We start from the raw sequence: 12585 nt of genomic DNA on the forward strand, positions 1-12585 counted from the left end.
CAAGCGAGAAAAATTTTATCATCAGTCAAGATATCACATTAATAAAGTACTACTACTTTTTGTATTGTATAAAATTCGGACACCAAAAATAACATTTCTGTAGGTTTGTTTTGTTACTTATGTATCACAATTACACATAATACATTTTAGAAGTAGTAAAATATTTTTAAAGAAAAAAATAACTAAGAAAGTGATTACAAAACAAGAATAATTTCTGGTTATATTATTTTTATTGGTCATAGAGCCAATATATAGATGTTTAAATTTTTTTACATTAATGTACAAGGATATATAATTTGGTTTATTAGAAATTATTGTTGAAAATATTTTAATACTATAGTTCCTGTCATTCCACCAATAAAACAAAACCTTTCTCATTTGATAAATATTTCAAAAATATATAACAAATTATTTGAGCATTCTTTCTCCTCTCAAAAGCGTGCTGTCACCCTATTTTTGAAGACAGTTAAAAGAATTCTATTTCTGAACACTGTTAAGAAAAGTAGGGGAGTCCCAGCAGAGTTTTGAGCAAAGGCAATGGAATAAACATGGCATTTCTGAAAAGAGACACTTGAAAAGGCCGAACACTCGCTTAGCATACCCAGCATAATGTAAAAAGGAAAAAGAAACTATTCAATTGATTCAGTTCATTTGTAAAAGGAGTTTTCCCAAAGTAGACCACCAACAAACCAGTCTATGTGAATCACTTGCAGAGCTTTGAACCCTGAACCCAGCATTCTGAGAGTGGGACCCAGACATGTGCATTTTAAAAGATTCCCCAGGAAATTCTGATGGGGAGCCAGTGAGCCTGCTGAACCAGGTGACTACTGACATCTCTTCTTTGAATGACTTTCGACAATCCCACAAACGTCTGCTCGACGGTGTCCTGAAAGAGCTGGGTCATGGCTCTCATTACACACTACTGAGCATCTGTTGTGTGCAAGACACCAGGCTGTATCACACTTCGTCCGGACCTCATGTGTCTTACAGTACGGTGATGGGACGTAGGTGTTCTACACTTGCCTATAGGCTTCTCTTCTTTCCTAATGAAGCTCCCACTCATCCAAACGTCCTTTGAGGAGGAAATCTATCCAACTTACTCCCCTGCAAAAGCTGGAGAACTGACAAGATTCTTCCTGACCACTTCAATGGCTATGATCATAGGCAGTACTGTGATTTACATTTGCAAAATGAGGAATAAAGCTGGAGACATTTCCAGTACTAGAAATGGTCTGTTTGTAGCATGAAGGAGTATACTCATTTCTTTTTCTTTTTTCATGTCCTTTAAATATTTGTTATATTTTTCTCCTGTTAAACAGCTATATAGGCTTAATACAAAGAAGTCTGAAAACACAGAAAGGTAAAAAAATTAAATGAAATTAAGATCATCTGAAATACACCAAGAGCAAGTTAACAACTGTGAGCATTCTGGTTTGTATATTCTTGCAGTCTTATTTAATTAACTGCATTTATGCACTTTAAAAAAACAAAAGTAGAATTATATTGTATATATGGCTTTGATGTCTTAAAAATTAACATTGCGAACATGTGCAAGGAGTGTTTCTTAAATTGCTCTTTCCATTGTCACTTTTACTGGAGATTAAAGTCTCAAAGTAGATTTTTTGACTTAGCAGAGGGAGAGCTGAGATGTCTCATTAAAGCTTGGCTGAGCGCCTTCTGTTACTGCTTATTTACATAAGTAGCTTTCGTAAAATCAACAGCTCCCACGAACAAGACATATACATTAATGCCTCACAGTCCAATACATGATGAGACAAACAACCACTGCTTCCTAATATAATGCGCACACAGCAAACATTGCCTGAGATGAGTCAGCTGTTCTGAAACGTAAGATTAGGAAATTAAATTTCATGCATACATTTCCATGAATCAAAAGTCAAAATCAAAGGACAACCTTCTGTGTTACAGTGAACTCTGGAAGTGAGTGTAAATAAGATAATAAGATATGCCCTACTTTGTTGTCATCTTTTTTTTTTTCTTTTCTTTTTTTTTTGTTGTTGTTTGTTTGTTTGTTTGTTTTGAGATGGAGTCTTGCTCTGTTGCCCAGGCTGGAGTGCAGTGGTGCAATCTCGGTCCACTGCAACCTCCACCTTCTGGGTTCAAGCAATTCTCATGCCTCAGCCTCCCAAGTAGCTGTGATTACAGGCGTGTGCCACCATGCCTGGCTAATTTTTTTGTATTTTTACTAGAGACGGGGTTTCACCATGTTGGCCAGGCTGGTCTTGAACTCCTAACCTCAGGTGATCTGCCTGCTTCAGCCTCCCCAGGTGCTGAGATTACAGGCATGAGCCACTATACCTGGCCAGATATGCCCCACTTTGAACAAACACTGCTAGAATCAGGAAGAATCTTCCGTTAGCCAAGGATTGCTTTTGAGGTTCACTCCAAAAACTGAGCTACCACTGGGGACGAATGGTCTCATAATTTTGAGTGTAAAGTGCAACGATTCCAGCTCATGAGCACCAATATAATTTTTGAAAACAATACATCCACAACAGGCATCATCTAGAAAACTAACAGGATCTCTTTTCCACTAGAGTGTAATGTTGTTGACTAATTGCTTCCAGTTATTAAGCTGGAAGAGACATGCTGGGGAGAATGTTTTGGAGGAGCAAGTAAGGGCAGAACACAGAGAACCAGGTAACTTAATTATTTCTCACCTTTCTCTTTCCTTTGTAGTTAATTAGCAAACATTCCTTTCTCCACCTTATCTCTTTGTTGAGGTCATATCAGCAATTATCTGCCCTTCGGTTTATGCAAAACTACCTGAATAACTCATAATGCAGAAGAGCTTATCAATTTTCTTCCATGTCCTGTTGCCCAAAAATAATCAGCAATGAAATATCTCAAACATACAGAAAAAGAAAAGTAAATAACCCACCTAGATTTATGAGCAGTTCACTCTCTACCATACATGCTTAATATATTTTTAGTAAAGCTCTTTAGTCATCACTGCCACATTTACAAGGGTACTTGGCCTTTTGCTGTAGCTTGTCTTCTGAACATATTTTTGCATGTAAGTCTTTTACATATTTCTCTGAAGTGGTTAGAAATCCATCAGCTCGATGGTCTTTATTGTTTCAATATGGCCCAATCCACAGGGCAGAGCATGTGACTGGTGTAGTGGTTGCTGCATGGCTTTGAAGTCACATGGATTCGAGTTCCAATCCCTATCTACTAGCTGAGCAAATGTGGTCAAGGGTCTGTGACTGAAATTCTTATTGATAAAGCAGGGATAACAATACCTACCTTGCTGTCGAAATGTCAGGAGGTGATGTAAGCAAAGCATCAGAACAGTACCTAGCACATAGTAAGTGGTTATCATCAGCTTGTGTGTCTGCTGTATATGCTGAACTGCTTGAGCCCATCTCCAATTGAAGCTGTATTTACCAGGATCCACTCAACCACTATCCTGATCATTAGCAGCTCCTTATTTGTGGACTCATGAATACAAGTCACTTTCATCTGCGGGGCTTCAAACTTAGCCCAGTGAAATGGCAGTCTGTTTTATTTTTCTAAATACCTGGAGGCGACTTTTTCCCTGCCTCTGACTTTAAAAACATAATGAATTTTACAGAGTTTTATAGCACTGAACTTTATGTAAAATCAAAAGAGCCTGTGAAATAAGAGAGCAGTTGGTTACAAGCAAGCCCCTTCATGAACACGGGCATTTTTTTTAACATGTTTGTATCTGTGAGCATCTCCTTCTCTTCCTATCCTTAAGTTTATTATTTGTCATGAAAACAAAGTACTCTTAAAACATTGTGTTTGAGTCCATGGTTTCCAACAGTGAGCTTCAAACTCACCTGTGGTGCTTCAGATTATAGATTTGTATACTTTGGTTTAAAATGAATATTATAAAAATTTATGTTTAAAAATATGTGTGTGTATACATACATAGCTACATACACCCAAGCCTCATATGTGCATGTGTATACATAACATATACACATACATACATACACACACACCACCACCACCAAAGCCCCACTAAAAAAATACCGCAATCTCTGGGAGTAATGGGGGCAAACAGGAGGAGTTAATGTTCTACCCAGGTAAGACTACTATGGACCCAATGTTGAGAATCACAATGGGTTTATTACTTGAAACACTACCTATCTAAAGGACAGTTAAAGACTTTGGTATTAATCAGAAAGTCTTTTTTTTTTTCTTAAATAATTTTGTAGGCAAGATGCTGCTGTTACAAGTTTTCTGTTACGAATTATGTCTTCCATAGGAATGAAGCATCCACGCGGTCCATCCAAGCATACTGTGAATCAAAACATACGTTCATAGCTGGAACGAAAGCATTGGGACCATCTAACTGGATTCCACTGGAATGAGTCTCTGTGAAACCATGCCGAAGTCTTTGTAAACAACCACCCTAAAGAAAGCTACATGAAAAATAGCCAATAACAAAAGCACTGGATTTAACTCAACTTTGTAAAAACACAAAAAACACAAATACGATGCACACACTTCATCCTTTTGTGAACAAAATGCCACCAAACATTTGAAACTGGCCTAAGGCTACATTGACATGAAGCCCAGCCTTATTGACCAGCGTTTCCAATACTCTCCCCCCACCCCCATTCTTTATTCCCAATAGATACGTCTTCTCACAGGTAGTTAATTAGCAAACATTCCCATCTCCACCTTATCTCTTTTTTTAATTTTATATTTATCTCTTTTTTAAAATAATTTTTATATTTATATATATTTTTATATTTATCTTTTTTTTTTATTCCCAATAGATACGTCTTCTCACAGGTAACTGGGCAGAAAAATGCTTATTGACTGATCTTGAAAACTATAATGCATCTAAAGCTGGAGAACATTAAAAAACCATGCTTCTCTTTATTTATTTCAGTTTCCATGGCAAGAGGAAAATAAAAGGCAACTCTGTTTGAAAGCAACAGCAATAAACAAAGCAACATCTCTGGCAAGCAGGCAAAACTTAAAGAGTAAAAGTTATAAAGCCCCAGGTAGACAATGCTACCTACCTTCCCCCATCCATGGGGATGACTCTTAATGGCGCTGACTAGGTATAGACACCAATTTGAGACCAAGAAGTTATTCTTAGAAGGTGCTAACTTTTATATTTTCTTTTAGGTTCTTGCTGTTAAGTTTCTCTTTCAACTGACTTCAGAAATCAGACAGTGAAATCAATGGGGTTTTCCAGGCCACCAAATTCAAAGTAATCAGGGCAGGGTCAGAATGCTGGTTGACTTTTTTCAACACACAGGGACCTGGAATTGGGGTTCCAGGTCTATCTCTCAGCACAGAGTCAGCAGATACAATGCCCTAGATGGTTGGATTTTCCAGTGTCTGTGACAGGCATCTTCAAAGCTGATTCCTCTCCCTCTGAAAAATCAAGGCCACCACCTTTAATTACTGACACAGTAGTGTACTTCCTGTACTGCAACCTCAGTTCCTTTTGTCACTTTTGCTTTGCATTCAAGTGCCCTGGCCAGTGTTAACTGCAGCACTTTGATTTCTCTTTCTGTAAAGACTATCAATACCAACTCATTTGTTTCTGCAACCATATAACCCAAGGACATATTCTCCTGGGTGAAACTCTAAGATCCCCCTCAGAAGTCAGTGGAGAATAGGCACAGAAAAGACGATGAGGGTCATAGTTTCTAATAAGTTGTTTTCTTTTTTTTAAAAACTTTTAATTTTTATTTTTTTGAGACAGAGTCTCACTCTGCCACCCAGACTGGGGTATGGTGGCGTGATCTCAGCTCACAGCAACCTCCACCTTCCAGGTTCAAGCGATTCTCCTGCCTCAGCCTAGCTGGGATTACAGGCATGCGCCACCACGCCCAGCTAATTTTTTGTATTTTTAGTAGACACGGGGTTTCACCATGTTGGCCAGACTGGTCTCGAACCCTGACCTCAAGTGATCTGCTTGCCTTGGCCTCCCAAAGTGCTGGGATACAGGCATGAGCCACCGTGCCCAACCAGTTTTCTTTCATTTTCTTTTTTTCTTTTTTCTTTCTAAGGGAGGGGATTCCCTCAGTGGATTTACTTAGAGTGAAATGGTATCTTGGCTTTGGACTTGCCCCTGCCTTCATTCATGTGGGTACTTTTTATTTAACATTTTATTGTAGGTGGGCTCCCCTCTACCTAAAAAACCAAAGGGAAAAAACCCAATTCTTTAATTTACTCACATCCTGTTACACTTTCACAGGCTGTTCATTTTCATACCAGGCCTCATCTTCTGTTGCCAACATCCTAGTTTGAAGGAAAGGGGGAGACAGGTCAACTGGAAGTGGTCCTGACCTCAAAGGGAGGGAACTCCTGGGTACCTCTTCCCAGCAGTCCTAGGCTATTTCAAAATGTCAGCAGGTCTAATCCTAGAAGAAAACACCACTTACTTCTCAACCTGCTGGGGTGCGGTGAGGTCTAAACAATACTAACTGACAAAATCTGCCAGTTTCTGAGAACTGCCAGAGAACTGCCTGAGAACTCAGAGATAAACAGTAAGAGGTATGGTCAACCTTCAGGGGAATGAAGAGACTATCTCGATGCAACAAAAATAAAGGAATAATGTGCTTTGCAGCTTTAGAAAGAACTCTCCTTCCTGCGGGTGCCTCCGTGTCCCAGGCTCTAGGAGGCTACCTAACCAGCAAGGTTGATAGCATGACCCTGGCTCCACTGAAAACTTGGGCCTATAGGCTGGCTTATTCTAAAGGGTGCTTTTTAATTCTAAATTTTTTTTTTTAATTTTTAATTTTTTTTTTTTTTTTGAGACAAGTTCTCGCTCTGTCGCCCAGGATAGAATGCAGTGGTGCCATTTAGCCTCACTGAAGCTTTGACCTCTCAGATTCAAACAACTCTCTCGTCTCAGCCTCCCGAGTAGTGGGGACTACAGGCATTCACCACCATGCCCGGCTAATTTTTTGTATCATATTATTATTTTTTTGTAGAGACAGGGTTTTGCCATGTTGCCCAAGCTGATCTTGAACTCCTGGGCTCAAGCAATCCACCTGCTTCAGCCTTGGAAAACTGCTGGGACTATAGGTGTGAGCCACCGCGTCCACCTGAACCACCAATCTTTTAATTTTTTCAGCTCCAGCTGGCGAACCCACTACCTGCTCTTCTTAGGCAGCATCCCTTGGTCACTATTCAGCCATCTGCTACTGCCAAAGCAAAAGTCCATGGCCCTCAAAGGGTGGGAGCTCTGGCTATTGGCCACTTACCATTTTGCCTTCTGAAATCCTTGTATTTTCTGAATTCACACACTCAGAATTGGCAGTATATTCTTAAGCTATAAAGTCCTCCACTATATGCCCATCCCAAAAGCCTGAGTAAGATTATTTAATCTAAGAAATGGTTATTTATGGAAATCTGATCTTCTCATTGCCCAATAACCACGGAATACTGAAGAGTTGCCTCAGATGGCAGGGAGCCCGCATGCTAGCTCACACACTATCCCTAGTAGCCATTTAACTTTGGGAAAAGACCTGTTTTTTCTCTGGACTTTAGTTTTCTCCTCTTTAGAAATGAGAAGCTGGTTAGCCAATCAGTCATGTCTATGTCTCTTTCAGGTATATGTTCTACGCTTTGCAAGTGCAAAGTTGACAATCTGAGAATTTGTGCATGCCAAAGGGGCTTACAAAATCATAGTACCTAACACTTAAGCGCTTGATGTGTATTAACTCATTTAATCCTTCAATAACCATATGAGGTAGGTGTTATAATTATTACCCCTATATTTTAGATGAGAAAAGAAGAAATAGAGAGAGGTTGAGTAACTTGACCCATTATCCGGTAGTTTTAAGGATGGGGTTTGTATTTTTAACCACCATATGCAGGATAATGGGCAGATCTGAGGACTAAGCTTCCTTGACGTTTGCATGCTTAGAAGGTTTCAGAGGGAGTGTGAGAATCATAGTTAATCTGCCAATCAACGGTATTTACAGAAAACCAGGACTGGAGCCAGAGAGTGTCCTCACTGTTACCTGTTGGATTCTCTTGGCATTATTTAGTGCACAACATTACTATAGAGAAACACAAGCACTTTTATGGCAATGGTGTAAATTAGGAGGATTCTGACAGTAAAGCCCAGAGTCGCTCCAAGATAAAACCATCAGTTTGGGATCTCTTGGCCACCTACTGACCTGTCAGTGTATTGAGGCAGTTTGGGGTGGGAAGTACGTCAAATGATACTTGAGGAGGGAATACAAGAGGCCAGGCAGAGTGACTTACTTATTATTTATTTATTTATTTTTGGTAGAGACAGAGTCTCGCTATGTTGCCCAGACTGGTCTCGAACTCCCACCTTGGCTCCCAAATTACTGGGATTACAAGTGTGAGCCATCATGCCCAACCCCAGAGAGTGACTCTTGACTAGTTTGGAGAAATAAACCGACTTCAAGGGTCTTCAAAACACAGCCACTTGGAAGTCCTGACTGCCCTTCTCTGATCTCCAGCATGTGCCTCTGCAGAAGCAAGTGCCTTTCACTGAGTCTGACCCTAGCTGAGTGAGATATTTGCAGAGGAAAGGACAACATTCTTATTTTTTTCCTGAAACCAAACAAGAAAACCAGGAAAGTTGCTTGCTAGTCTACTACAGAGAGGTAGTGATGAGAACTTGTAATACTATCTAGATTCTGAGCTCATTGCTCTAGGGCCCAGGGTCCCAAATGGTGCCTCCTTTCAATGCTTATTTACCATAGTTTCATAGAAACATCACCAAGAGTCAGTTAGTTCTTTACCCTTTGGGTTTTTTCCATCAGTAATCCTCTTGGCACAGGGTGGGGCTGAGCTGGGAACAATATCATATAACTCTGGTTGCAGCTGTCCTTATGCAAACCAGCATATCCACAAGTTACCACCACCTTTTGGGGGAAACCAACATAACAGTGCTGGTGGACACAGCTTCAGGTTGCTAGTGGTCACTGATATGTACCATTGCAACTTGGAAGGAATTCTATATGTTGATACTTTCTTTGATTCTGTCAACCAAACAGCTTTGTGGCACACATGCTACAGTACTGAATGAAATACCTTTCTTTCCCTTGAGCCAAAAGCACATAATAAGCTATAGATTCTTTGCTGCTATGCCATTGATTTATCTACTGTACTTTGTAACCCAGGAGGGCTATGAATCATCCTTCCTAACTTTTCAGCTTCACAGAACAGGTTACTTTTAATACAATCTCTTCTTCATCTAGATTTATTTGTTCTGAACCCTAACACATTCTTAGAGCATTATTTCTTACTGAAGACAACTCTCCCTTAGTGTTTGTTTAATGATAATTTTTGTTCACACGCTCTTCCTGGGTGTCCATTTGCCCTTTTTCTTTTTCCCAATGCTTTATATTCCTAGGAATACCCAAGTTATAAGTGGTCAGATTGCCAGCATTCAGCAATCCCAGGCAGGGGGCAGATTTTACTGCCTTTCTCTCTTCTCTTCCATGGGTTGCTGAACAGTGTTAACATTCTGATTTCTTTTAGTAGTAGAGCTCCAAGACAATCTCTTACCCTGTCCTTCTTACTCATTAACTTTAATTTCCAAAAAATGCCACCGATACCATTCAAACACTAGTTCAGGAATTACCATGGGCTGGGCACTGTACTGGGTGCTGGAGATACTGAGAAGAAACATGATCTGTTCTCAGGAAGCTCACAGTATGGTGAATGTGATCATTAAGGTCATGATTAAGCAAAGCAGGAAGTACTCCAAGGAAAGGTGAGCAAGGCATTTACAGGTATGCAGAGGATTGCTTGACCCAACCTGGAAGAATCCAGAAAAACTCATCCAAATCTGGGCACGGTGGCTCATGCCTGTAATCCCAGCACTTTGGGAGGCTAAGGTGGGCAGATTGCCTGAGGTCAGGAGTTCGAGACCAGCCTGGCTAACATGTTGAAATCCCATCTCTACTAAAAATACCAGAAAATTAGCTGGCTGTGGTGGCGTACGCCTGTAGTCCCAGCTACTCAGAAGGCTGAGGCAGGAGAATCGATTGAACCCCCTGGGAGGCGGAGGTTGCAGTGAGCCAAGATCATGCCACTGCACTCCAATCTAGGCGACAGAGGGAGACTCTGTCACTCGCAAACAAACATACAAACAAAACCCATCCAAGAGCCACAAAGAGGTTATGCTTGACCTGAACCTTAAAAGACAAGTAGCAGTCATGTTGGGGGAGTCCAAACAAGGGATGGGTTGATGTGGATACAGCAAAGGACATAAAGAGTCATGGCCAGATCATGAACGGTTTTGTCCCTTGGGCTAAGAAATTTGAGCTTTATCTTAAAGTAGAGGAGCCACCAATTCCGAGCAAGGAATTGTAATATAGCATTGTATCATGTATGAAAGGACAAAATTCATGCTACTTTCCTAAAAGTAAGATTCTGTGTCCCCGTTTGCTTCATCTAATATTGCTTCTTGGCCCCAGCGATAGCACACAGAGCACCGGAAAACTAGTTCAGGCTTAGCACCAATTCCTGAAGCCAGTTTACCTCTCCAGGACACTTACAGCTATGACCTTCTCCAAGCTCTCCAAGATTGCTGTGGTTGTTCCATATTCTGGTCTGCAGAAGGTGAAAGGGTACTAATCATCCTGGAAGCCTTCCTGGAACAGGATCTCTTTGCACAGGGTCATAAAATGAGGGATCCAGATGGTACAGGGAAGTGTAAATGGCAGCTGGAGATGGGACAATAGTAAGAGCAGAGGCAGAGACACAAGTTAGCAGACCCCACATATGACATGCCAAATACAGGGAGTAGGGGAAGAAGTGGGAGACATGGTACAAGAGGTCAAAAGATTTACTGGTTCCCTGTATTACATGAGAATGTTACTGCACAGAGGATTACACATTTCCAAGTTGGAGACACTAAAGTACAAAGGTGTAAATTGTCTAAGCACAGATATGAGGCAGCGGCAAATTAATAAAACAAATCACATGCCTGCTTCTAACCTGTTTGCCATGGCCAAGAAGAGTCTGTGAAATCAAGTTAGACATTCTGTCTTTGAAATAATGCATTTACAGAGCTTACGGAAGCTTTCAGGTGGAAATGTCTTTACTCTTAAAAAAAAAAAAAAGAAAGAAAGAAAGAAAAAAAAAACAGCTCAAGTAATGCCCTAATCATCTCCTATTATTGTTTGTATCTGCAGGATTTGGAAACTGCTTGGGAAAACAACTGGATTCCTAATAATCCCTGAACAATTATTTTTATTTTTTTCTGTGGACATTAGCCTTTTAATTTTTCCACAAGGAATTCTGGGCTAATAAATAATAACATAATTTTCTGAGTGCATGGTACTTTTGCTTCATCTGATTTCATGGCTTTCCTGCTCCATGACAACCCACTGTCTTTTCCCTCACCTGTATGTTTTATGATGGTTTTTTCAGGCACCTGAAAGAAAAGCTTTAACACTTTCACTCAAGCTAAGATGCCTCAATTTTCATTAGTGTCTTCATTGGCTAGGAGGTGTTACAGAGACTACCAAATAGTTTCAAAATTACTTGCTCAGTCACGATGCCCACAGTTGACTCTCAGCCTAGCAAAAGAGAAGAAAAAAGTTCTTGTGTTTACTGTCCTGAACATAACCTTACGCTAGTATGGAACCTCCTCAGGTCCCCTCAATTAGGATCACATTTCCTATTTTACAGTTATAATGCAATGGACTCTGCGTACTGTTCAATGAATATAGGTTTAATGTAATAGGTGTATTTCTGCAAATATATATGTAAATGAGGATTTTGCAAGCACCATTTAAAATTACCTGAGGGGTATTTTCTAAGTAACTGAGAATCTTTTTGTAAAGCAAAAGCCCTTTTAAAAATTAACATCATTCCTTATTTCGTGTGTTCTAAGTTGAGGTTTTCATGGACTAATTTCAAAAAATGATGGAGGTCACCATTCTTTTTCATTTGTTGAGTAAGCTTTACACCAACACAAGAGGCCATCACGCTTTGCCCTTAATCTTTACTAAACAACGACATTTGAGCATGTGGGCTACTGAGACAGAAAAGTTCCCCCATGAGTCAGCAGCCAGCCCCAGCAAAACATCTCATGGTTCCAACTAACTACCCCACAGCCTTTCACATTCAGTTCTGCTTTCTCAGTGGTCTCTAGGAGTCTAATTTCTGGTTAGGAACTGAGAAATTGGGTTGATTTCCACTTCCATAGGATAGCAAGATATCCGCAGGATGTCAAGGGGGCTGGGCCAGTACCCCAAGTTAGCAGTAGTGAAAAAAGTGGCTGAGCCCCAGGATCTAGAGCACATGAACTCTTTCCCACCTCAAACCCCCATTCCACCCTCTATCCCATGAGGTTCCAAAGGAGATGAGCAGAGAACAAGACCTGGCAAAGCGAGGTTGTTAATGGGGCTCCGACCTCAAACCCTGATGTCTCACCTTAGACTTATCTCCAGGAGTGGGGTCCTGGGTTTCATATTTCAAAAAGCATGGCATATTGGCATATGTTTCCCCAACCCCCAGCACCACTGCCAGTGGAATGCCTAAGGCCAGTGGTGTGCTGAAGCTGGCTTGTACCAGCTCGTGAGAGCTGATTGTTAAACTTTTTAAGAATTTTGCAAGTTGATTATT

At 40.5% G+C, this 12585-nt stretch overlaps 1 protein-coding gene and 1 long non-coding RNA gene across 2 annotated transcripts in view; both read right to left on the bottom strand.

The window, feature by feature from the left end:
* Nucleotides 1-211: 211 nt before the first annotated feature.
* Nucleotides 212-2834, bottom strand: LOC144334269 (uncharacterized). Its single transcript, XR_013403950.1, has 2 exons — nucleotides 2682-2834; nucleotides 212-1344 (listed from the first exon to the last, which is right to left on the bottom strand). It is a non-coding gene; the product is annotated as an uncharacterized LOC144334269 (long non-coding RNA).
* Nucleotides 2835-4861: 2027 nt separating this feature from the next.
* Nucleotides 4862-12585, bottom strand: part of PDHX (pyruvate dehydrogenase complex component X) — an 83972-nt gene continuing 76248 nt past the window's right edge. The window contains exons 13-15 of the transcript XR_003722578.2: nucleotides 10509-10676; nucleotides 6195-6258; nucleotides 4862-5385 (exon numbers count right to left, since the gene is read on the bottom strand). The gene's annotated coding sequence lies outside the window, so the exon portion shown is untranslated. The remainder of the gene's footprint in view (nucleotides 5386-6194; nucleotides 6259-10508; nucleotides 10677-12585) is intronic.

The sequence above is a fragment of the Macaca mulatta genome, chromosome 14, assembly GCF_049350105.2.
Source record: "Macaca mulatta isolate MMU2019108-1 chromosome 14, T2T-MMU8v2.0, whole genome shotgun sequence".
Classification (NCBI taxonomy): Eukaryota; Metazoa; Chordata; class Mammalia; order Primates; family Cercopithecidae; genus Macaca; species Macaca mulatta.